Below are 22,209 nucleotides of genomic sequence, written 5' to 3'. Positions count from 1 at the left end.
ACCCTTAACCCCAGTGTGCAGAAAGGGTCAAAACGTGTTTTTCAGCAGAAATAAACATGTTTCTGCAAGTTTGGTCAACCCCATGTAAGTTATCGGGCAGTGACATCACACTTTTCAAAACGTGTATTTCAGCCCGAAATAAACGCGTTTTTTCAGGCAACTGAATCTCCTTGTAACAGCAAGGCTCAGAAGAGCCCACACACTCAGCCCTTAACCCCAGTGTACAGAAAGTGTCAAAACGTGTTTTTCAGCAGAAATAAACATGTTTCTGCAAGTTTGGTCAACCCCATGTAAGTTATGGGGCAGTAACATCACACTTTTCAAAACGTGTTTTTCAGCCCGAAATAAACACGTTTTTTCAGACAGCTGAATATACTTGTAACAGCAAGGCTCAGAAGTGCCAACACACTCAGCCCTTAACCCCAGTGTGCAGAAAGGGTCAAAACGTGTTTTTCAGCAGAAATAAACATGTTTCTGCAAGTTTGGTCAACCCCATGTAAGTTATGGGGCAGTAACATCACACTTTTCAAAACGTGTTTTTCAGCCAGAAATAAACGCGTTTTTTCAGGCAACTGAATCTCCTTGTAACAGCAAGGCTCAAAAGAGCCCACACACTCAGCCCTTAACCAGAGTGTGCAGAAATTGTCAAAACGTGTTTTTCAGCAGAAATAAACATGTTTCTGCAAGTTTGGTCAACCCCATGTAAGTTATGGGGCAGTAACATCACACTTTTCAAAACGTGTTTTTCAGCCAGAAATAAACGCGTTTTTTCAGGCAACTGAATCTACTTGTAACAGCAAGGCTCAGAAGTGCCCACACACTCAACCCTTAACCCCAGTGTACAGAAAGTGTCAAAACGTGTTTTTCAGCAGAAATAAACATGTTTCTGCAAGTTTGGTCAACCCCATGTAAGTTATGGGGCAGTAACATCACACTTTTCAAAACGTGTTTTTCAGCCCGAAATAAACGCGTTTTTTCAGGCAACTGAATCTCCTTGTAACAGCAAGGCTCAAAAGAGCCCACACACTCAGCCCTTAACCCCAGTGTGCAGAAATTGTCAAAACGTGTTTTTCAGCAGAAATAAACATGTTTCTGCAAGTTTGGTCAACCCCATGTAAGTTATGGGGCAGTAATATCACACTTTTCAAAACGTGTTTTTCAGCCCGAAATAAACGCGTTTTTTCAGACAACTGAATATACTTGTAACAGCAAGGCTCAGAAGTGCCCACACACTCAACCCTTAACCCCAGTGTGCAGAAAGGGTCAAAACGTGTTTTTCAGCAGAAATAAACATGTTTCTGCAAGTTTGGTCAACCCCATGTAAGTTATGGGGCAGTAACATCACACTTTTCAAAACGTGTTTTACAGCCCGAAATAAACGCGTTTTTTCAGACAACTGAATCTACTTGTAACAGCAAGGCTCAGAAGTGCCCACACACTCAACCCTTAACCCCAGTGTGCAGAAAGGGTCAAAACGTGTTTTTCAGCAGAAATAAACATGTTTCTGCAAGTTTGGTCAACCCCATGTAAGTTATGGGGCAGTAACATCACACTTTTCAAAACGTGTTTTTCAGCCCGAAATAAACGCGTTTTTTCAGACAACTGAATCTACTTGTAACAGCAAGGCTCAGAAGTGCCCACACACTCAACCCTTAACCCCAGTGTGCAGAAAGGGTCAAAACGTGTTTTTCAGCAGAAATAAACATGTTTCTGCAAGTTTGGTCAACCCCATGTAAGTTATGGGGCAGTAACATCACACTTTTCAAAACGTGTTTTTCAGCCCGAAATAAACGCGTTTTTTCAGACAACTGAATCTACTTGTAACAGCAAGGCTCAGAAGTGCCCACACACTCAACCCTTAACCCCAGTGTACAGAAAGTGTCAAAACGTGTTTTTCAGCAGAAATAAACATGTTTCTGCAAGTTTGGTCAACCCCATGTAAGTTATGGGGCAGTAACATCACACTTTTCAAAACGTGTTTTTCAGCCCGAAATAAACGCGTTTTTTCAGGCAACTGAATCTACTTGTAACAGCAAGGCTCAGAAGTGCCCACACACTCAACCCTTAACCCCAGTGTACAGAAAGTGTCAAAACGTGTTTTTCAGCAGAAATAAACATGTTTCTGCAAGTTTGGTCAACCCCATGTAAGTTATGGGGCAGTAACATCACACTTTTCAAAACATGTTTTTCAGCCCGAAATAAACACGTTTTTTCAGACAGCTGAATCTACTTGTAACAGCAAGGCTCAGAAGTGCCAACACACTCAGCCCTTAACCCCAGTGTGCAGAAAGGGTCAAAACGTGTTTTTCAGCAGAAATAAACATGTTTCTGCAAGTTTGGTCAACCCCATGTAAGTTATGGGGCAGTAACATCACAGTTTTCAAAACGTGTTTTTCAGCCCGAAATAAACGCGTTTTTTCAGACAACTGAATCTACTTGTAACAGCAATGCTCAGAAGTGCCCACACACTCAACCCTTAACCCCAGTGTGCAGAAAGGGTCAAAACGTGTTTTTCAGCAGAAATAAACATGTTTCTGCAAGTTTGGTCAACCCCATGTAAGTTATCGGGCAGTGACATCACACTTTTCAAAACGTGTATTTCAGCCCGAAATAAACGCGTTTTTTCAGGCAACTGAATCTCCTTGTAACAGCAAGGCTCAGAAGAGCCCACACACTCAGCCCTTTACCCCAGTGTACAGAAAGTGTCAAAACGTGTTTTTCAGCAGAAATAAACATGTTTCTGCAAGTTTGGTCAACCCCATGTAAGTTATGGGGCAGTAACATCACACTTTTCAAAACGTGTTTTTCAGCCCGAAATAAACACGTTTTTTCAGACAGCTGAATATACTTGTAACAGCAAGGCTCAGAAGTGCCAACACACTCAGCCCTTAACCCCAGTGTGCAGAAATTGTCAAAACGTGTTTTTCAGCAGAAATAAACATGTTTCTGTAAGTTTGGTCAACCCCATGTAAGTTATGGGGCAGTAACATCACACTTTTCAAAACGTGTTTTTCAGCCCGAAATAAACGCGTTTTTTCAGACAACTGAATCTACTTGTAACAGCAAGGCTCAGAAGTGCCCACACACTCAACCCTTAACCCCAGTGTACAGAAAGTGTCAAAACGTGTTTTTCAGCAGAAATAAACATGTTTCTGCAAGTTTGGTCAACCCCATGTAAGTTATGGGGCAGTAACATCACACTTTTCAAAACGTGTTTTTCAGCCCGAAATAAACACGTTTTTTCAGACAGCTGAATCTACTTGTAACAGCAAGGCTCAGAAGTGCCAACACACTCAGCCCTTAACCCCAGTGTGCAGAAAGGGTCAAAACGTGTTTTTCAGCAGAAATAAACATGTTTCTGCAAGTTTGGTCAACCCCATGTAAGTTATGGGGCAGTAACATCACACTTTTCAAAACGTGTTTTTCAGCCCGAAATAAACGCGTTTTTTCAGACAACTGAATCTACTTGTAACAGCAATGCTCAGAAGTGCCCACACACTCAACCCTTAACCCCAGTGTGCAGAAAGGGTCAAAACGTGTTTTTCAGCAGAAATAAACATGTTTCTGCAAGTTTGGTCAACCCCATGTAAGTTATCGGGCAGTGACATCACACTTTTCAAAACGTGTATTTCAGCCCGAAATAAACGCGTTTTTTCAGGCAACTGAATCTCCTTGTAACAGCAAGGCTCAGAAGAGCCCACACACTCAGCCCTTAACCCCAGTGTACAGAAAGTGTCAAAACGTGTTTTTCAGCAGAAATAAACATGTTTCTGCAAGTTTGGTCAACCCCATGTAAGTTATGGGGCAGTAACATCACACTTTTCAAAACGTGTTTTTCAGCCCGAAATAAACACGTTTTTTCAGACAGCTGAATATACTTGTAACAGCAAGGCTCAGAAGTGCCAACACACTCAGCCCTTAACCCCAGTGTGCAGAAAGGGTCAAAACGTGTTTTTCAGCAGAAATAAACATGTTTCTGCAAGTTTGGTCAACCCCATGTAAGTTATGGGGCAGTAACATCACACTTTTCAAAACGTGTTTTTCAGCCAGAAATAAACGCGTTTTTTCAGGCAACTGAATCTACTTGTAACAGCAAGGCTCAGAAGTGCCCACACACTCAACCCTTAACCCCAGTGTACAGAAAGTGTCAAAACGTGTTTTTCAGCAGAAATAAACATGTTTCTGCAAGTTTGGTCAACCCCATGTAAGTTATGGGGCAGTAACATCACACTTTTCAAAACGTGTTTTTCAGCCCGAAATAAACGCGTTTTTTCAGGCAACTGAATCTCCTTGTAACAGCAAGGCTCAAAAGAGCCCACACACTCAGCCCTTAACCCCAGTGTGCAGAAATTGTCAAAACGTGTTTTTCAGCAGAAATAAACATGTTTCTGCAAGTTTGGTCAACCCCATGTAAGTTATGGGGCAGTAACATCACACTTTTCAAAACGTGTTTTTCAGCCCGAAATAAACGCGTTTTTTCAAATAACTGAATCTACTTGTAACAGCAAGGCTCAGAAGTGCCCACACACTCAACCCTTAACCCCAGTGTGCAGAAAGGGTCAAAACGTGTTTTTCAGCAGAAATAAACATGTTTCTGCAAGTTTGGTCAACCCCATGTAAGTTATGGGGCAGTAACATCACACTTTTCAAAACGTGTTTTTCAGCCCGAAATAAACACGTTTTTTCAGACAGCTGAATATACTTGTAACAGCAAGGCTCAGAAGTGCCAACACACTCAGCCCTTAACCCCAGTGTGCAGAAAGGGTCAAAACGTGTTTTTCAGCAGAAATAAACATGTTTCTGCAAGTTTGGTCAACCCCATGTAAGTTATCGGGCAGTGACATCACACTTTTCAAAACGTGTATTTCAGCCCGAAATAAACGCGTTTTTTCAGGCAACTGAATCTCCTTGTAACAGCAAGGCTCAGAAGAGCCCACACACTCAGCCCTTAACCCCAGTGTACAGAAAGTGTCAAAACGTGTTTTTCAGCAGAAATAAACATGTTTCTGCAAGTTTGGTCAACCCCATGTAAGTTATGGGGCAGTAACATCACACTTTTCAAAACGTGTTTTTCAGCCCGAAATAAACACGTTTTTTCAGACAGCTGAATATACTTGTAACAGCAAGGCTCAGAAGTGCCAACACACTCAGCCCTTAACCCCAGTGTGCAGAAAGGGTCAAAACGTGTTTTTCAGCAGAAATAAACATGTTTCTGCAAGTTTGGTCAACCCCATGTAAGTTATGGGGCAGTAACATCACACTTTTCAAAACGTGTTTTTCAGCCAGAAATAAACGCGTTTTTTCAGGCAACTGAATCTACTTGTAACAGCAAGGCTCAGAAGTGCCCACACACTCAACCCTTAACCCCAGTGTACAGAAAGTGTCAAAACGTGTTTTTTAGCAGAAATAAACATGTTTCTGCAAGTTTGGTCAACCCCATGTAAGTTATGGGGCAGTAACATCACACTTTTCAATACGTGTTTTTTCATTCTGAATTAAACACGTTTTTTCAGACAGCTGAATCTACTTGTAACAGCAAGGCTCAGAAGAGCCAACACACTCAGCCCTTAACCCCAGTGTGCAGAAAGGGTCAAAACGTGTTTTTCAGCAGAAATAAACATGTTTCTGTAAGTTTGGTCAACCCCATGTAAGTTATGGGGCAGTAACATCACACTTTTCAAAACGTGTTTTTCAGCCCGAAATAAACACGTTTTTTCAGACAGCTGAATCTACTTGTAACAGCAAGGCTCAGAAGTGCCAACACACTCAGCCCTTAACCCCAGTGTGCAGAAAGGGTCAAAACGTGTTTTTCAGCAGAAATAAACATGTTTCTGCAAGTTTGGTCAACCCCATGTAAGTTATGGGGCAGTAACATCACACTTTTCAAAACGTGTTTTTCAGCCCGAAATAAACGCGTTTTTTCAGACAACTGAATCTACTTGTAACAGCAAGGCTCAGAAGTGCCCACACACTCAACCCTTAACCCCAGTGTGCAGAAAGGGTCAAAACGTGTTTTTCAGCAGAAATAAACATGTTTCTGCAAGTTTGGTCAACCCCATGTAAGTTATGGGGCAGTAACATCACAGTTTTCAAAACGTGTTTTTTCATTCTGAATTAAACACGTTTTTTCAGACAACTGAATCTACTTGTAACAGCAATGCTCAGAAGTGCCCACACACTCAACCCTTAACCCCAGTGTGCAGAAAGGGTCAAAACGTGTTTTTCAGCAGAAATAAACATGTTTCTGCAAGTTTGGTCAACCCCATGTAAGTTATCGGGCAGTGACATCACACTTTTCAAAACGTGTATTTCAGCCCGAAATAAACGCGTTTTTTCAGGCAACTGAATCTCCTTGTAACAGCAAGGCTCAGAAGAGCCCACACACTCAGCCCTTTACCCCAGTGTACAGAAAGTGTCAAAACGTGTTTTTCAGCAGAAATAAACATGTTTCTGCAAGTTTGGTCAACCCCATGTAAGTTATGGGGCAGTAACATCACACTTTTCAAAACGTGTTTTTCAGCCCGAAATAAACACGTTTTTTCAGACAGCTGAATATACTTGTAACAGCAAGGCTCAGAAGTGCCAACACACTCAGCCCTTAACCCCAGTGTGCAGAAATTGTCAAAACGTGTTTTTCAGCAGAAATAAACATGTTTCTGTAAGTTTGGTCAACCCCATGTAAGTTATGGGGCAGTAACATCACACTTTTCAAAACGTGTTTTTCAGCCCGAAATAAACGCGTTTTTTCAGACAACTGAATCTACTTGTAACAGCAAGGCTCAGAAGTGCCCACACACTCAACCCTTAACCCCAGTGTACAGAAAGTGTCAAAACGTGTTTTTCAGCAGAAATAAACATGTTTCTGCAAGTTTGGTCAACCCCATGTAAGTTATGGGGCAGTAACATCACACTTTTCAAAACGTGTTTTTCAGCCCGAAATAAACACGTTTTTTCAGACAGCTGAATCTACTTGTAACAGCAAGGCTCAGAAGTGCCAACACACTCAGCCCTTAACCCCAGTGTGCAGAAAGGGTCAAAACGTGTTTTTCAGCAGAAATAAACATGTTTCTGCAAGTTTGGTCAACCCCATGTAAGTTATGGGGCAGTAACATCACACTTTTCAAAACGTGTTTTTCAGCCCGAAATAAACGCGTTTTTTCAGACAACTGAATCTACTTGTAACAGCAATGCTCAGAAGTGCCCACACACTCAACCCTTAACCCCAGTGTGCAGAAAGGGTCAAAACGTGTTTTTCAGCAGAAATAAACATGTTTCTGCAAGTTTGGTCAACCCCATGTAAGTTATCGGGCAGTGACATCACACTTTTCAAAACGTGTATTTCAGCCCGAAATAAACGCGTTTTTTCAGGCAACTGAATCTCCTTGTAACAGCAAGGCTCAGAAGAGCCCACACACTCAGCCCTTAACCCCAGTGTACAGAAAGTGTCAAAACGTGTTTTTCAGCAGAAATAAACATGTTTCTGCAAGTTTGGTCAACCCCATGTAAGTTATGGGGCAGTAACATCACACTTTTCAAAACGTGTTTTTCAGCCCGAAATAAACACGTTTTTTCAGACAGCTGAATATACTTGTAACAGCAAGGCTCAGAAGTGCCAACACACTCAGCCCTTAACCCCAGTGTGCAGAAAGGGTCAAAACGTGTTTTTCAGCAGAAATAAACATGTTTCTGCAAGTTTGGTCAACCCCATGTAAGTTATGGGGCAGTAACATCACACTTTTCAAAACGTGTTTTTCAGCCAGAAATAAACGCGTTTTTTCAGGCAACTGAATCTACTTGTAACAGCAAGGCTCAGAAGTGCCCACACACTCAACCCTTAACCCCAGTGTACAGAAAGTGTCAAAACGTGTTTTTCAGCAGAAATAAACATGTTTCTGCAAGTTTGGTCAACCCCATGTAAGTTATGGGGCAGTAACATCACACTTTTCAAAACGTGTTTTTCAGCCCGAAATAAACGCGTTTTTTCAGGCAACTGAATCTCCTTGTAACAGCAAGGCTCAAAAGAGCCCACACACTCAGCCCTTAACCCCAGTGTGCAGAAATTGTCAAAACGTGTTTTTCAGCAGAAATAAACATGTTTCTGCAAGTTTGGTCAACCCCATGTAAGTTATGGGGCAGTAACATCACACTTTTCAAAACGTGTTTTTCAGCCCGAAATAAACGCGTTTTTTCAAATAACTGAATCTACTTGTAACAGCAAGGCTCAGAAGTGCCCACACACTCAACCCTTAACCCCAGTGTGCAGAAAGGGTCAAAACGTGTTTTTCAGCAGAAATAAACATGTTTCTGCAAGTTTGGTCAACCCCATGTAAGTTATGGGGCAGTAACATCACACTTTTCAAAACGTGTTTTTCAGCCCGAAATAAACACGTTTTTTCAGACAGCTGAATATACTTGTAACAGCAAGGCTCAGAAGTGCCAACACACTCAGCCCTTAACCCCAGTGTGCAGAAAGGGTCAAAACGTGTTTTTCAGCAGAAATAAACATGTTTCTGCAAGTTTGGTCAACCCCATGTAAGTTATCGGGCAGTGACATCACACTTTTCAAAACGTGTATTTCAGCCCGAAATAAACGCGTTTTTTCAGGCAACTGAATCTCCTTGTAACAGCAAGGCTCAGAAGAGCCCACACACTCAGCCCTTAACCCCAGTGTACAGAAAGTGTCAAAACGTGTTTTTCAGCAGAAATAAACATGTTTCTGCAAGTTTGGTCAACCCCATGTAAGTTATGGGGCAGTAACATCACACTTTTCAAAACGTGTTTTTCAGCCCGAAATAAACACGTTTTTTCAGACAGCTGAATATACTTGTAACAGCAAGGCTCAGAAGTGCCAACACACTCAGCCCTTAACCCCAGTGTGCAGAAAGGGTCAAAACGTGTTTTTCAGCAGAAATAAACATGTTTCTGCAAGTTTGGTCAACCCCATGTAAGTTATGGGGCAGTAACATCACACTTTTCAAAACGTGTTTTTCAGCCAGAAATAAACGCGTTTTTTCAGGCAACTGAATCTACTTGTAACAGCAAGGCTCAGAAGTGCCCACACACTCAACCCTTAACCCCAGTGTACAGAAAGTGTCAAAACGTGTTTTTTAGCAGAAATAAACATGTTTCTGCAAGTTTGGTCAACCCCATGTAAGTTATGGGGCAGTAACATCACACTTTTCAATACGTGTTTTTTCATTCTGAATTAAACACGTTTTTTCAGACAGCTGAATCTACTTGTAACAGCAAGGCTCAGAAGAGCCAACACACTCAGCCCTTAACCCCAGTGTGCAGAAAGGGTCAAAACGTGTTTTTCAGCAGAAATAAACATGTTTCTGTAAGTTTGGTCAACCCCATGTAAGTTATGGGGCAGTAACATCACACTTTTCAAAACGTGTTTTTCAGCCCGAAATAAACACGTTTTTTCAGACAGCTGAATCTACTTGTAACAGCAAGGCTCAGAAGTGCCAACACACTCAGCCCTTAACCCCAGTGTGCAGAAAGGGTCAAAACGTGTTTTTCAGCAGAAATAAACATGTTTCTGCAAGTTTGGTCAACCCCATGTAAGTTATGGGGCAGTAACATCACACTTTTCAAAACGTGTTTTTCAGCCCGAAATAAACGCGTTTTTTCAGACAACTGAATCTACTTGTAACAGCAAGGCTCAGAAGTGCCCACACACTCAACCCTTAACCCCAGTGTGCAGAAAGGGTCAAAACGTGTTTTTCAGCAGAAATAAACATGTTTCTGCAAGTTTGGTCAACCCCATGTAAGTTATGGGGCAGTAACATCACAGTTTTCAAAACGTGTTTTTTCATTCTGAATTAAACACGTTTTTTCAGACAGCTGAATCTACTTGTAACAGCAAGGCTCAGAAGAGCCAACACACTCAGCCCTTAACCCCAGTGTGCAGAAAGGGTCAAAACGTGTTTTTCAGCAGAAATAAACATGTTTCTGCAAGTTTGGTCAACCCCATGTAAGTTATCGGGCAGTGACATCACACTTTTCAAAACGTGTATTTCAGCCCGAAATAAACGCGTTTTTTCAGGCAACTGAATCTCCTTGTAACAGCAAGGCTCAGAAGAGCCCACACACTCAGCCCTTAACCCCAGTGTACAGAAAGTGTCAAAACGTGTTTTTCAGCAGAAATAAACATGTTTCTGCAAGTTTGGTCAACCCCATGTAAGTTATGGGGCAGTAACATCACACTTTTCAAAACGTGTTTTTCAGCCCGAAATAAACACGTTTTTTCAGACAGCTGAATATACTTGTAACAGCAAGGCTCAGAAGTGCCAACACACTCAGCCCTTAACCCCAGTGTGCAGAAAGGGTCAAAACGTGTTTTTCAGCAGAAATAAACATGTTTCTGCAAGTTTGGTCAACCCCATGTAAGTTATGGGGCAGTAACATCACACTTTTCAAAACGTGTTTTTCAGCCAGAAATAAACGCGTTTTTTCAGGCAACTGAATCTACTTGTAACAGCAAGGCTCAGAAGTGCCCACACACTCAACCCTTAACCCCAGTGTACAGAAAGTGTCAAAACGTGTTTTTCAGCAGAAATAAACATGTTTCTGCAAGTTTGGTCAACCCCATGTAAGTTATGGGGCAGTAACATCACACTTTTCAAAACGTGTTTTTCAGCCCGAAATAAACGCGTTTTTTCAGGCAACTGAATCTCCTTGTAACAGCAAGGCTCAAAAGAGCCCACACACTCAGCCCTTAACCCCAGTGTGCAGAAATTGTCAAAACGTGTTTTTCAGCAGAAATAAACATGTTTCTGCAAGTTTGGTCAACCCCATGTAAGTTATGGGGCAGTAACATCACACTTTTCAAAACGTGTTTTTCAGCCCGAAATAAACGCGTTTTTTCAAATAACTGAATCTACTTGTAACAGCAAGGCTCAGAAGTGCCCACACACTCAACCCTTAACCCCAGTGTGCAGAAAGGGTCAAAACGTGTTTTTCAGCAGAAATAAACATGTTTCTGCAAGTTTGGTCAACCCCATGTAAGTTATGGGGCAGTAACATCACACTTTTCAAAACGTGTTTTTCAGCCCGAAATAAACACGTTTTTTCAGACAGCTGAATATACTTGTAACAGCAAGGCTCAGAAGTGCCAACACACTCAGCCCTTAACCCCAGTGTGCAGAAAGGGTCAAAACGTGTTTTTCAGCAGAAATAAACATGTTTCTGCAAGTTTGGTCAACCCCATGTAAGTTATCGGGCAGTGACATCACACTTTTCAAAACGTGTATTTCAGCCCGAAATAAACGCGTTTTTTCAGGCAACTGAATCTCCTTGTAACAGCAAGGCTCAGAAGAGCCCACACACTCAGCCCTTAACCCCAGTGTACAGAAAGTGTCAAAACGTGTTTTTCAGCAGAAATAAACATGTTTCTGCAAGTTTGGTCAACCCCATGTAAGTTATGGGGCAGTAACATCACACTTTTCAAAACGTGTTTTTCAGCCCGAAATAAACACGTTTTTTCAGACAGCTGAATATACTTGTAACAGCAAGGCTCAGAAGTGCCAACACACTCAGCCCTTAACCCCAGTGTGCAGAAAGGGTCAAAACGTGTTTTTCAGCAGAAATAAACATGTTTCTGCAAGTTTGGTCAACCCCATGTAAGTTATGGGGCAGTAACATCACACTTTTCAAAACGTGTTTTTCAGCCAGAAATAAACGCGTTTTTTCAGGCAACTGAATCTACTTGTAACAGCAAGGCTCAGAAGTGCCCACACACTCAACCCTTAACCCCAGTGTACAGAAAGTGTCAAAACGTGTTTTTTAGCAGAAATAAACATGTTTCTGCAAGTTTGGTCAACCCCATGTAAGTTATGGGGCAGTAACATCACACTTTTCAATACGTGTTTTTTCATTCTGAATTAAACACGTTTTTTCAGACAGCTGAATCTACTTGTAACAGCAAGGCTCAGAAGAGCCAACACACTCAGCCCTTAACCCCAGTGTGCAGAAAGGGTCAAAACGTGTTTTTCAGCAGAAATAAACATGTTTCTGTAAGTTTGGTCAACCCCATGTAAGTTATGGGGCAGTAACATCACACTTTTCAAAACGTGTTTTTCAGCCCGAAATAAACACGTTTTTTCAGACAGCTGAATCTACTTGTAACAGCAAGGCTCAGAAGTGCCAACACACTCAGCCCTTAACCCCAGTGTGCAGAAAGGGTCAAAACGTGTTTTTCAGCAGAAATAAACATGTTTCTGCAAGTTTGGTCAACCCCATGTAAGTTATGGGGCAGTAACATCACACTTTTCAAAACGTGTTTTTCAGCCCGAAATAAACGCGTTTTTTCAGACAACTGAATCTACTTGTAACAGCAAGGCTCAGAAGTGCCCACACACTCAACCCTTAACCCCAGTGTGCAGAAAGGGTCAAAACGTGTTTTTCAGCAGAAATAAACATGTTTCTGCAAGTTTGGTCAACCCCATGTAAGTTATGGGGCAGTAACATCACAGTTTTCAAAACGTGTTTTTTCATTCTGAATTAAACACGTTTTTTCAGACAGCTGAATCTACTTGTAACAGCAAGGCTCAGAAGAGCCAACACACTCAGCCCTTAACCCCAGTGTGCAGAAAGGGTCAAAACGTGTTTTTCAGCAGAAATAAACATGTTTCTGCAAGTTTGGTCAACCCCATGTAAGTTATGGGGCAGTAACATCACACTTTTCAAAACGTGTTTTTCAGCCAGAAATAAACGCGTTTTTTCAGGCAACTGAATCTACTTGTAACAGCAAGGCTCAGAAGTGCCCACACACTCAACCCTTAACCCCAGTGTACAGAAAGTGTCAAAACGTGTTTTTCAGCAGAAATAAACATGTTTCTGCAAGTTTGGTCAACCCCATGTAAGTTATGGGGCAGTAACATCACACTTTTCAAAACGTGTTTTTCAGCCCGAAATAAACGCGTTTTTTCAGGCAACTGAATCTCCTTGTAACAGCAAGGCTCAAAAGAGCCCACACACTCAGCCCTTAACCCCAGTGTGCAGAAATTGTCAAAACGTGTTTTTCAGCAGAAATAAACATGTTTCTGCAAGTTTGGTCAACCCCATGTAAGTTATGGGGCAGTAACATCACACTTTTCAAAACGTGTTTTTCAACCCGAAATAAACACGTTTTTTCAGACAGCTGAATCTACTTGTAACAGCAAGGCTCAGAAGAGCCAACACACTCAGCCCTTAACCCCAGTGTGCAGAAAGGGTCAAAACGTGTTTTTCAGCAGAAATAAACATGTTTCTGTAAGTTTGGTCAACCCCATGTAAGTTATGGGGCAGTAACATCATACTTTTCAAAACGTGTTTTTCAGCCCGAAATAAACGCGTTTTTTCAGACAACTGAATATACTTGTAACAGCAAGGCTCAGAAGTGCCCACACACTCAGCCCTTAACCCCAGTGTGCAGAAAGGGTCAAAACGTGTTTTTCAGCAGAAATAAACATGTTTCTGCAAGTTTGGTCAACCCCATGTAAGTTATGGGGCAGTAACATCACACTTTTCAAAACGTGTTTTTCAGCCAGAAATAAACGCGTTTTTTCAGGCAACTGAATCTACTTGTAACAGCAAGGCTCAGAAGTGCCCACACACTCAACCCTTAACCCCAGTGTACAGAAAGTGTCAAAACGTGTTTTTCAGCAGAAATAAACATGTTTCTGCAAGTTTGGTCAACCCCATGTAAGTTATGGGGCAGTAACATCACACTTTTCAAAACGTGTTTTTCAGCCCGAAATAAACGCGTTTTTTCAGGCAACTGAATCTCCTTGTAACAGCAAGGCTCAAAAGAGCCCACACACTCAGCCCTTAACCCCAGTGTGCAGAAATTGTCAAAACGTGTTTTTCAGCAGAAATAAACATGTTTCTGCAAGTTTGGTCAACCCCATGTAAGTTATGGGGCAGTAACATCACACTTTTCAAAACGTGTTTTTCAACCCGAAATAAACACGTTTTTTCAGACAGCTGAATCTACTTGTAACAGCAAGGCTCAGAAGTGCCAACACACTCAGCCCTTAACCCCAGTGTGTAGAAAGGGTCAAAACGTGTTTTTCAGCAGAAATAAACATGTTTCTGCAAGTTTGGTCAACCCCATGTAAGTTATGGGGCAGTAACATCACACTTTTCAAAACGTGTTTTTCAGCCCGAAATAAACGCGTTTTTTCAGACAACTGAATCTACTTGTAACAGCAAGGCTCAGAAGTGCCCACACACTCAACCCTTAACCCCAGTGTGCAGAAAGGGTCAAAACGTGTTTTTCAGCAGAAATAAACATGTTTCTGCAAGTTTGGTCAACCCCATGTAAGTTATGGGGCAGTAACATCACAGTTTTCAAAACGTGTTTTTCAGCCCGAAATAAACGCGTTTTTTCAGACAACTGAATCTACTTGTAACAGCAATGCTCAGAAGTGCCCACACACTCAACCCTTAACCCCAGTGTGCAGAAAGGGTCAAAACGTGTTTTTCAGCAGAAATAAACATGTTTCTGCAAGTTTGGTCAACCCAATGTAAGTTATCGGGCAGTGACATCACACTTTTCAAAACGTGTATTTCAGCCCGAAATAAACGCGTTTTTTCAGGCAACTGAATCTCCTTGTAACAGCAAGGCTCAGAAGAGCCCACACACTCAGCCCTTAACCCCAGTGTACAGAAAGTGTCAAAACGTGTTTTTCAGCAGAAATAAACATGTTTCTGCAAGTTTGGTCAACCCCATGTAAGTTATGGGGCAGTAACATCACACTTTTCAAAACGTGTTTTTCAGCCCGAAATAAACACGTTTTTTCAGACAGCTGAATCTACTTGTAACAGCAAGGCTCAGAAGTGCCAACACACTCAGCCCTTAACCCCAGTGTGCAGAAAGGGTCAAAACGTGTTTTTCAGCAGAAATAAACATGTTTCTGCAAGTTTGGTCAACCCCATGTAAGTTATGGGGCAGTAACATCACACTTTTCAAAACGTGTTTTTCAGCCAGAAATAAACGCGTTTTTTCAGGCAACTGAATCTACTTGTAACAGCAAGGCTCAGAAGTGCCCACACACTCAACCCTTAACCCCAGTGTACAGAAAGTGTCAAAACGTGTTTTTCAGCAGAAATAAACATGTTTCTGCAAGTTTGGTCAACCCCATGTAAGTTATGGGGCAGTAACATCACAGTTTTCAAAACGTGTTTTTTCATTCTGAATTAAACACGTTTTTTCAGACAGCTGAATCTACTTGTAACAGCAAGGCTCAGAAGAGCCAACACACTCAGCCCTTAACCCCAGTGTGCAGAAAGGGTCAAAACGTGTTTTTCAGCAGAAATAAACATGTTTCTGTAAGTTTGGTCAACCCCATGTAAGTTATGGGGCAGTAACATCATACTTTTCAAAACGTGTTTTTCAGCCCGAAATAAACGCGTTTTTTCAGACAACTGAATATACTTGTAACAGCAAGGCTCAGAAGTGCCCACACACTCAGCCCTTAACCCCAGTGTGCAGAAAGGGTCAAAACGTGTTTTTCAGCAGAAATAAACATGTTTCTGCAAGTTTGGTCAACCCCATGTAAGTTATGGGGCAGTAACATCACACTTTTCAAAACGTGTTTTTCAGCCCGAAATAAACGCGTTTTTTCAGACAACTGAATCTACTTGTAACAGCAAGGCTCAGAAGTGCCCACACACTCAACCCTTAACCCCAGTGTGCAGAAAGGGTCAAAACGTGTTTTTCAGCAGAAATAAACATGTTTCTGCAAGTTTGGTCAACCCCATGTAAGTTATGGGGCAGTAACATCACAGTTTTCAAAACGTGTTTTTTCATTCTGAATTAAACACGTTTTTTCAGACAGCTGAATCTACTTGTAACAGCAAGGCTCAGAAGAGCCAACACACTCAGCCCTTAACCCCAGTGTGCAGAAAGGGTCAAAACGTGTTTTTCAGCAGAAATAAACATGTTTCTGTAAGTTTGGTCAACCCCATGTAAGTTATGGGGCAGTAACATCATACTTTTCAAAACGTGTTTTTCAGCCCGAAATAAACGCGTTTTTTCAGACAACTGAATATACTTGTAACAGCAAGGCTCAGAAGTGCCCACACACTCAGCCCTTAACCCCAGTGTGCAGAAAGGGTCAAAACGTGTTTTTCAGCAGAAATAAACATGTTTCTGCAAGTTTGGTCAACCCCATGTAAGTTATGGGGCAGTAACATCACACTTTTCAAAACGTGTTTTTCAGCCAGAAATAAACGCGTTTTTTCAGGCAACTGAATCTACTTGTAACAGCAAGGCTCAGAAGTGCCCACACACTCAACCCTTAACCCCAGTGTACAGAAAGTGTCAAAACGTGTTTTTCAGCAGAAATAAACATGTTTCTGCAAGTTTGGTCAACCCCATGTAAGTTATGGGGCAGTAACATCACACTTTTCAAAACGTGTTTTTCAGCCCGAAATAAACGCGTTTTTTCAGGCAACTGAATCTCCTTGTAACAGCAAGGCTCAAAAGAGCCCACACACTCAGCCCTTAACCCCAGTGTGCAGAAATTGTCAAAACGTGTTTTTCAGCAGAAATAAACATGTTTCTGCAAGTTTGGTCAACCCCATGTAAGTTATGGGGCAGTAACATCACACTTTTCAAAACGTGTTTTTCAACCCGAAATAAACACGTTTTTTCAGACAGCTGAATCTACTTGTAACAGCAAGGCTCAGAAGAGCCAACACACTCAGCCCTTAACCCCAGTGTGCAGAAAGGGTCAAAACGTGTTTTTCAGCAGAAATAAACATGTTTCTGCAAGTTTGGTCAACCCCATGTAAGTTATGGGGCAGTAACATCACACTTTTCAAAACGTGTTTTTCAGCCAGAAATAAACGCGTTTTTTCAGGCAACTGAATCTACTTGTAACAGCAAGGCTCAGAAGTGCCCACACACTCAACCCTTAACCCCAGTGTACAGAAAGTGTCAAAACGTGTTTTTCAGCAGAAATAAACATGTTTCTGCAAGTTTGGTCAACCCCATGTAAGTTATGGGGCAGTAACATCACACTTTTCAAAACGTGTTTTTCAGCCCGAAATAAACGCGTTTTTTCAGGCAACTGAATCTCCTTGTAACAGCAAGGCTCAAAAGAGCCCACACACTCAGCCCTTAACCCCAGTGTGCAGAAATTGTCAAAACGTGTTTTTCAGCAGAAATAAACATGTTTCTGCAAGTTTGGTCAACCCCATGTAAGTTATGGGGCAGTAACATCACACTTTTCAAAACGTGTTTTTCAACCCGAAATAAACACGTTTTTTCAGACAGCTGAATCTACTTGTAACAGCAAGGCTCAGAAGTGCCAACACACTCAGCCCTTAACCCCAGTGTGCAGAAAGGGTCAAAACGTGTTTTTCAGCAGAAATAAACATGTTTCTGCAAGTTTGGTCAACCCCATGTAAGTTATGGGGCAGTAACATCACACTTTTCAAAACGTGTTTTTCAGCCCGAAATAAACGCGTTTTTTCAGACAACTGAATCTACTTGTAACAGCAAGGCTCAGAAGTGCCCACACACTCAACCCTTAACCCCAGTGTGCAGAAAGGGTCAAAACGTGTTTTTCAGCAGAAATAAACATGTTTCTGCAAGTTTGGTCAACCCCATGTAAGTTATGGGGCAGTAACATCACACTTTTCAAAACGTGTTTTTCAGCCCGAAATAAACACGTTTTTTCAGACAGCTGAATATACTTGTAACAGCAAGGCTCAGAAGTGCCAACACACTCAGCCCTTAACCCCAGTGTGCAGAAAGGGTCAAAACGTGTTTTTCAGCAGAAATAAACATGTTTCTGCAAGTTTGGTCAACCCCATGTAAGTTATGGGGCAGTAACATCACACTTTTCAAAACGTGTTTTTCAGCCAGAAATAAACGCGTTTTTTCAGGCAACTGAATCTCCTTGTAACAGCAAGGCTCAAAAGAGCCCACACACTCAGCCCTTAACCAGAGTGTGCAGAAATTGTCAAAACGTGTTTTTCAGCAGAAATAAACATGTTTCTGCAAGTTTGGTCAACCCCATGTAAGTTATGGGGCAGTAACATCACACTTTTCAAAACGTGTTTTTCAGCCAGAAATAAACGCGTTTTTTCAGGCAACTGAATCTACTTGTAACAGCAAGGCTCAGAAGTGCCCACACACTCAACCCTTAACCCCAGTGTACAGAAAGTGTCAAAACGTGTTTTTCAGCAGAAATAAACATGTTTCTGCAAGTTTGGTCAACCCCATGTAAGTTATGGGGCAGTAACATCACACTTTTCAAAACGTGTTTTTCAGCCCGAAATAAACGCGTTTTTTCAGACAACTGAATCTACTTGTAACAGCAAGGCTCAGAAGTGCCCACACACTCAACCCTTAACCCCAGTGTACAGAAAGTGTCAAAACGTGTTTTTCAGCAGAAATAAACATGTTTCTGCAAGTTTGGTCAACCCCATGTAAGTTATGGGGCAGTAACATCACACTTTTCAAAACGTGTTTTTCAGCCCGAAATAAACGCGTTTTTTCAGGCAACTGAATCTCCTTGTAACAGCAAGGCTCAAAAGAGCCCACACACTCAGCCCTTAACCAGAGTGTGCAGAAATTGTCAAAACGTGTTTTTCAGCAGAAATAAACATGTTTCTGCAAGTTTGGTCAACCCCATGTAAGTTATGGGGCAGTAACATCACACTTTTCAAAACGTGTTTTTCAGCCCGAAATAAACACGTTTTTTCAGACAGCTGAATCTACTTGTAACAGCAAGGCTCAGAAGTGCCAACACACTCAGCCCTTAACCCCAGTGTGCAGAAAGGGTCAAAACGTGTTTTTCAGCAGAAATAAACATGTTTCTGCAAGTTTGGTCAACCCCATGTAAGTTATGGGGCAGTAACATCACAGTTTTCAAAACGTGTTTTTCAGCCCGAAATAAACGCGTTTTTTCAGACAACTGAATCTACTTGTAACAGCAATGCTCAGAAGTGCCCACACACTCAACCCTTAACCCCAGTGTGCAGAAAGGGTCAAAACGTGTTTTTCAGCAGAAATAAACATGTTTCTGCAAGTTTGGTCAACCCCATGTAAGTTATCGGGCAGTGACATCACACTTTTCAAAACGTGTATTTCAGCCCGAAATAAACGCGTTTTTTCAGGCAACTGAATCTCCTTGTAACAGCAAGGCTCAGAAGAGCCCACACACTCAGCCCTTAACCCCAGTGTACAGAAAGTGTCAAAACGTGTTTTTCAGCAGAAATAAACATGTTTCTGCAAGTTTGGTCAACCCCATGTAAGTTATGGGGCAGTAACATCACACTTTTCAAAACGTGTTTTTCAGCCCGAAATAAACACGTTTTTTCAGACAGCTGAATATACTTGTAACAGCAAGGCTCAGAAGTGCCAACACACTCAGCCCTTAACCCCAGTGTGCAGAAAGGGTCAAAACGTGTTTTTCAGCAGAAATAAACATGTTTCTGCAAGTTTGGTCAACCCCATGTAAGTTATGGGGCAGTAACATCACACTTTTCAAAACGTGTTTTTCAGCCAGAAATAAACGCGTTTTTTCAGGCAACTGAATCTCCTTGTAACAGCAAGGCTCAAAAGAGCCCACACACTCAGCCCTTAACCAGAGTGTGCAGAAATTGTCAAAACGTGTTTTTCAGCAGAAATAAACATGTTTCTGCAAGTTTGGTCAACCCCATGTAAGTTATGGGGCAGTAACATCACACTTTTCAAAACGTGTTTTTCAGCCAGAAATAAACGCGTTTTTTCAGGCAACTGAATCTACTTGTAACAGCAAGGCTCAGAAGTGCCCACACACTCAACCCTTAACCCCAGTGTACAGAAAGTGTCAAAACGTGTTTTTCAGCAGAAATAAACATGTTTCTGCAAGTTTGGTCAACCCCATGTAAGTTATGGGGCAGTAACATCACACTTTTCAAAACGTGTTTTTCAGCCCGAAATAAACGCGTTTTTTCAGGCAACTGAATCTCCTTGTAACAGCAAGGCTCAAAAGAGCCCACACACTCAGCCCTTAACCCCAGTGTGCAGAAATTGTCAAAACGTGTTTTTCAGCAGAAATAAACATGTTTCTGCAAGTTTGGTCAACCCCATGTAAGTTATGGGGCAGTAATATCACACTTTTCAAAACGTGTTTTTCAGCCCGAAATAAACGCGTTTTTTCAGACAACTGAATATACTTGTAACAGCAAGGCTCAGAAGTGCCCACACACTCAACCCTTAACCCCAGTGTGCAGAAAGGGTCAAAACGTGTTTTTCAGCAGAAATAAACATGTTTCTGCAAGTTTGGTCAACCCCATGTAAGTTATGGGGCAGTAACATCACACTTTTCAAAACGTGTTTTACAGCCCGAAATAAACGCGTTTTTTCAGACAACTGAATCTACTTGTAACAGCAAGGCTCAGAAGTGCCCACACACTCAACCCTTAACCCCAGTGTGCAGAAAGGGTCAAAACGTGTTTTTCAGCAGAAATAAACATGTTTCTGCAAGTTTGGTCAACCCCATGTAAGTTATGGGGCAGTAACATCACACTTTTCAAAACGTGTTTTTCAGCCCGAAATAAACGCGTTTTTTCAGACAACTGAATATACTTGTAACAGCAAGGCTCAGAAGTGCCCACACACTCAACCCTTAACCCCAGTGTGCAGAAAGGGTCAAAACGTGTTTTTCAGCAGAAATAAACATGTTTCTGCAAGTTTGGTCAACCCCATGTAAGTTATGGGGCAGTAACATCACACTTTTCAAAACGTGTTTTTCAGCCCGAAATAAACGCGTTTTTTCAGACAACTGAATCTACTTGTAACAGCAAGGCTCAGAAGTGCCCACACACTCAACCCTTAACCCCAGTGTACAGAAAGTGTCAAAACGTGTTTTTCAGCAGAAATAAACATGTTTCTGCAAGTTTGGTCAACCCCATGTAAGTTATGGGGCAGTAACATCACACTTTTCAAAACGTGTTTTTCAGCCCGAAATAAACGCGTTTTTTCAGGCAACTGAATCTACTTGTAACAGCAAGGCTCAGAAGTGCCCACACACTCAACCCTTAACCCCAGTGTACAGAAAGTGTCAAAACGTGTTTTTCAGCAGAAATAAACATGTTTCTGCAAGTTTGGTCAACCCCATGTAAGTTATGGGGCAGTAACATCACACTTTTCAAAACGTGTTTTTCAGCCCGAAATAAACACGTTTTTTCAGACAGCTGAATCTACTTGTAACAGCAAGGCTCAGAAGTGCCAACACACTCAGCCCTTAACCCCAGTGTGCAGAAAGGGTCAAAACGTGTTTTTCAGCAGAAATAAACATGTTTCTGCAAGTTTGGTCAACCCCATGTAAGTTATGGGGCAGTAACATCACAGTTTTCAAAAAGTGTTTTTCAGGCCGAAATAAACGCGTTTTTTCAGACAACTGAATCTATTTGTAACAGCAATGCTCAGAAGTGCCCACACACTCAACCCTTAACCCCAGTGTGCAGAAAGGGTCAAAACGTGTTTTTCAGCAGAAATAAACATGTTTCTGCAAGTTTGGTCAACCCCATGTAAGTTATCGGGCAGTGACATCACACTTTTCAAAACGTGTATTTCAGCCCGAAATAAACGCGTTTTTTCAGGCAACTGAATCTCCTTGTAACAGCAAGGCTCAGAAGAGCCCACACACTCAGCCCTTAACCCCAGTGTACAGAAAGTGTCAAAACGTGTTTTTCAGCAGAAATAAACATGTTTCTGCAAGTTTGGTCAACCCCATGTAAGTTATGGGGCAGTAACATCACACTTTTCAAAACGTGTTTTTCAGCCCGAAATAAACACGTTTTTTCAGACAGCTGAATATACTTGTAACAGCAAGGCTCAGAAGTGCCAACACACTCAGCCCTTAACCCCAGTGTGCAGAAATTGTCAAAACGTGTTTTTCAGCAGAAATAAACATGTTTCTGTAAGTTTGGTCAACCCCATGTAAGTTATGGGGCAGTAACATCACACTTTTCAAAACGTGTTTTTCAGCCCGAAATAAACGCGTTTTTTCAGACAACTGAATATACTTGTAACAGCAAGGCTCAGAAGTGCCCACACACTCAACCCTTAACCCCAGTGTGCAGAAAGGGTCAAAACGTGTTTTTCAGCAGAAATAAACATGTTTCTGCAAGTTTGGTCAACCCCATGTAAGTTATGGGGCAGTAACATCACACTTTTCAAAACGTGTTTTACAGCCCGAAATAAACGCGTTTTTTCAGACA

This window comes from Lepisosteus platostomus, chromosome 22, assembly GCF_059453375.1.
Source record: "Lepisosteus platostomus isolate fLepPlt1 chromosome 22, fLepPlt1.hap1, whole genome shotgun sequence".
NCBI lineage: Eukaryota > Metazoa > Chordata > Actinopteri > Semionotiformes > Lepisosteidae > Lepisosteus > Lepisosteus platostomus.
The sequence above is the reverse complement of the archived record's forward strand: the minus strand, read 5'-3'. Positions refer to the sequence as shown.